Consider the following 5,253-nt stretch of genomic DNA (forward strand, 5'->3'; position numbering starts at 1 on the left):
TAGTACACATTTATGGAAGGACAGCTGATATTTTCTCAACATGACACGGGTCATTCATTATTCAAAACCAACGAAAGAAAGTTGGTCAGATAACTATGGAAGCTTGATTTCACTATGGAATAAAAAAAGGTAATTGAGACTTTAATCGCACAATTCTGATTATTTTTTTTCAGAGTAAAAATATATAAACTTGCAATTGCAAGAAAAAATGTCAGAAATGCGAGCGATAAATGGCATTGTGAGAAAAAAAGAATTGTGAGATGAAAAGTAGTTATTTTATTTATTTATTATTTTGTGGCAGAAACAAGCTTCCATACTGAAGCTATTGTTATCCTTTCAATATATATTTCATTATATCAACTAATATGCCAGCATGCATGTAAAGTAGCTCTACAGAAGACAATAAAGTGTCATTATTCAGCTCAATTCAATTCAGTTCAAATTGTGTTCTCATCCAATAGTTTCAGATATCTAGCGGTGTACAAGTATGATCAGCCTTCACATCAGGTGTGTTTCCGTGATGCCATGATTCCAGCTCACTGGGTTTTGGAACAAAGTTTGTGTGGCCAGAATAAACTGCAATGTGGACCAGATTCCATGCTGACAGTCAAAAGTCTGGCTGAACGTTGCTGTTCAGAATGGCTTAATCAAAAGGAATACATGACATAAATCTCAGTGTCATCAATCCTCATTGAAGAATCATCAGGACAAATATGAGGACACAGTGTTGTACACTATGTTGTGAAAATTTTCCTTCTTCAGTGTAGAAGACTTATAGAAGCGAAAGACCAGGAGACTTGGGGGTATCTTTTAAGCAGAGTTCTTTATTGCTGTGGCATCGCTTTAGTCACCAAGTCTGACTCAATATCTAAAAACACAGTGTTTTATCCTTCCAAAGGGGGAGGTATTTACATAAAAGGGGGTGGGGGGTGGGAGGGGGAGGCAATCTGAACAAAACATGTAAATGTGAAGTACAGGAATCAGCACTTTACCGGAAGTGCCACAGCCCCGATCTCGTCAGCATAACAGTGTGATTCAAATGTAAATATCCTAATCCAATCAGCCAGACTCTTCACCGACTGGGACAATTGCTCCAAGAGCCATTAGAACAAAAGGGTGAGAGTTTCAGTAATCTGCCCGACTGTATCACCCATCTTAATGGCCAGGAAGTGCATACAGACAAAAGCTAATGTCTGACACCTGAATTGCTTGACTTACAATAGAGAGATCAGGACTGGCAATTAATCTCTTACTGATAATTCTGATATCATCATTTATACTTCAAATGCTAAATTTAGTCTACTAAACTTTCTCAGTTTATATACAGGTCCTTCTCAAAAAATTAGCATATTGTGATAAAGTTAATTATTTTCCATAATGTAATGATAAAAATTAAACTTTCATATATTTTAGATTCATTGCACACCAACTGAAATATTTCAGGTCTTTTATTGTTTTAATTCTGATGATTTTGGCATACAGCTCATGAAAACCCAAAATTCCTATCTCAAACAATTAGCATATCATGAAAAGGGTCTCTAAACGAGCTATTAACCTAATCATCTGAATCAACTAATTAACTCTAAACACCTGCAAAAGATTCCCGAGGCTTTTAAAAACTCCCAGCCTGTTTCATTACTCAAAACCGCAATCATGGGTAAGACTGCCGACCTGACTGCTGTCCAGAAGGCCATCATTGACACCCTCAAGCAAGAGGGTAAGACACAGAAAGAAATTTCTGAACAAATATGCTGTTCCCAGAGTGCTGTATCAAGGCACCTCAGTGGGAAGTCTGTGGGAAGGAAAAGTGTGGCAAAAAACGCTGCACAACGAGAAGGGGTGACCGGACCCTGAGGAAGATTGTGGAGAAGGACCGATTCCAGACCTTGGGGGACCGGCGGAATCGGGATCGGTGGCTCTGGATGTTTCTACTTGCTTGAGGGTGTCAATGATGGCCTTCTGGACAGCAGTCAGGTCGGCAGTCTTACCCATGATTGCGGTTTTGAGTAATGAAACAGGCTGGGAGTTTTTAAAAGCCTCAGGAATCTTTTGCAGGTTTTTAGAGTTAATTAGTTGATTCAGATGGTTAGGTTAATAGCTCGTTTAGAGACCCTTTTCATGATATGCTAATTTTTTGAGTTAAGAATTTTGGGTTTTCATGAGCTGTATGCCAAAATCATCAGTATTAAAACAATAAAACACCTGAAATATTTCAGTTGGTGTGCAATGAATCTAAAATATATGAAAGTTTAATTTTTATCATTACATTAAGGAAAATAATTAACTTTATCACAATATGCTAATTTTTTGAGAAGGACCTGTACTAGTGTATTGGAACCTAAATTAAAACATTTAATAAATTTGTAACACTACAACTATAAAAATATATTTTTCAACGTTATAAATTAAGATATGTTTTACAAGAAAAACGCTTTCAGTCGTGGCCGACACACCTGACACTTGTTTGATGCAGAATGAAATGTGGTGGAGACTGCTCGTGAAGTTGGGCTTTTTAGGCTTTTGTCTCCGGTATGGAGTTCGTTGGTCTGCGCTTTGTTGAGTGTCCTGCCCGATCCTGATACATCTCATTATTTATGTTATGCTTAAGTTTTCCTTTATTGCATTACAATAAATGTTTTGCTGAGAATTTATGCATCTCGTCTCTTTGTTGCAGCCTGAGAGCCGGCTGTAACAAATGGGGGCTCGTCTGTAAATTAAAAAGAATGTGTTAATGAAGTGTATTATGATTTTTGTTTGATTAATTTGAGGAAATTTAGCGGGAGACGGACGTGATAATCCAACAAAACCATTTGTTAACATTTTCATGGGTAAGTGACTTTATGTAGGTGGTAAATGACAAGAGATTTAATTAATTCCCCTGTTAGGATTTAGCAATGCTTAGCGTTGGTTTGTTGTTTTAGTTTGTTATTTTTGTGCAGACTCATGGGTTGAGTACACTGCTGTGGTTTGGGAATTGGGCAAATTTGCTTATTTCACCACCAGCGGTATTTTAATGTTTAAAGGCTCTTGGCTCTGGGGAGTTGCATGAAGATTAGGTTTAGGAAGATAGTGGGGTGATATGGTGGTAGTTTAAGAAGTGGGACGTATGAATGAATGCTCATCTGTTTTGACCCCTAAATATTTTTTTTGTTGCTTATGAATTTGTGAATTAGATATTCTGAATAGGAAAATATGGCATCCATTGAAGATTTTATTAAAGCTCCATCGGAGGGATTATTAAATACGCTGGCTAAAGGACAATTGTGGGAGCTTGTGGAACATTATGGTATTGAAGATGTAGATGAATGAGTTAAAAGCGGTTTTGAAGGCAAAGTTGAGTGAGGGAAAAGTTTTGTCCATTTCGGATGTTGTAAAGATTACTAGGGAGACGAAAGGATCAGTGGACCTTTTTTCAGATTTATCTTTTGATCAGAAAAAGGAGATCATTGAGAAGCAGCAAATGCATAGTCGAGAGATGGCTAAAGTAGTTAATGAAAGAGGAAAACGTCAAACTCATGTTGAAGTTGGGAAGAGAGCTGACTGCGCATTTTGATCGGTGGTGCACTGCTCCGAATGTTAGTACTTTTGAAGAGTTGCGAGATTTGATTCTGTTGGAGCAGTTTAGAAACATCGTTACTGACAACATTGCTACGTATATCAATGAAAATAAGCCCAGTATTGTTGCTGAAGCTGCTGTATTGGCGGAACACTCACGAAAATTTGTTGTGCCTCCTACTCAGAGATCGGTTAATTTTGTACGAGGGAAAACGTCCTGGTTGCGTATGCAACCCACCGTTCCCTGAAGGAGGGAACGGAGGACGTAGTCGACGTCAACTGAATGGGGATCACGCTAGGGAGCCTGTCTTCTTCATACTACTATTTAATCAAGCCAATACAACATTGGCGTGCGTGATTACTCCGGTCCAGCAGTAGTGGCAAGGGGACTACGTCCTCCGTTTCCTTCCTTCTGGACGTTCCCTTTCAGTCGAGAATGTCAGACGTAGTCGACATCGACTGAATGGGGATCTATTGAAAACGCCCCTAGTGCTGCCACCTTCCAGTGCCAAGACAGAAGCATCCTGATCCCCCCACAATATAAGACAGAGAAGGCTTATAGGCCTTACAGGGCTTAAGGCCAGGGAAGTCACCTTTAGAGAGAGGTAGGAACCTTGGGCACATATCCAGGCTGGGGTCTCAGCTTGTGAGAGTTAGCCGGCCTGAATTCCAGGCACAACCCGTTGACCGAAAGCGAGCAAGTCCCTACTGTCTAGTAGAGACCACACGAGCAGGAGAACTGTAAAAACAGAATTTTTAACTCACTGCCTGCAGTGGCTCAGGGGCGGTCTCTGCAGTACAGTAGCACCAGAGATAAGGCCCAAGAAGATAAAGAGGAGCGCAGGGTAGATTCCCTTGCTTGCTCAGGAACCTGACGATCAGGACATGCTTCCCATGCTACTGCATCATGATGTGCGTCAAAGAAAATATAGAGGCAACATCATTTTGAGGGTGAAGGAAACATCCCTAGTCCAAACCATCTTGCAGGAAAGAGAGCACTGAAATGACCGAACACCTCTCCTCATGGAGAGAAGACTCACTCAATGAATAGGTTCCATTTATATTGGCGTAAGCAACACTTCCTCTTAGGGGGTGCTCTCGCAGAAGTGATGGTGACTATCACATAGTCCTGCGCTAGCCACCTGAACCTCGTGGCCAGGGGTTTAAACAAGGGTTCCATCATGCCCCGTCCCTGAGAATGTATTCAGGCAAATATTAGGAAGGGCTGTCGAGGGGAACTAGGTCTGGTTGGGCCAATAAGGGGCAACAATCAAGACCTGCTCCACTCCTGAGCTTGCACAGTAGGTGCAAGTGACATGCGCGCACAAGACAGGAGCACTGCTCAACACTAGGTGTGAAGAAATCACTGAGCTTCAGGAGCATTTCTGCTCAACACCTGAGTGTGATGAAAATCACTGAACTTGAGAGGGCGCCAAGCAACAATGAATCGCATAGCCACTTTTTTAGAAGGCTCACCTGGGAACGCATTTCTGCGGGGTCAGCTGAGAGCCAGTGTCTGTCCAAGGGTTGTCCGCTCGGACAGAATAATACAACTGGCAGATAAACGAATCCGGAGAGGCAAACAGATGTAACTGTGCGGCCCCAAAGTGGTCCCTGCCCAGCTGGACCGCCAGGGGATGGAGTCTCCACTCTCCCTGGCCTTAGACTTTCGTGAGGCTCATCGGCGGCAAGATTGAG

The sequence above is a fragment of the Siphateles boraxobius genome, unplaced genomic scaffold (genome assembly GCF_051911475.1).
Source record: "Siphateles boraxobius isolate OS27281-9 unplaced genomic scaffold, OSU_SipBor_1 175, whole genome shotgun sequence".
Classification (NCBI taxonomy): domain Eukaryota; kingdom Metazoa; phylum Chordata; class Actinopteri; order Cypriniformes; family Leuciscidae; genus Siphateles; species Siphateles boraxobius.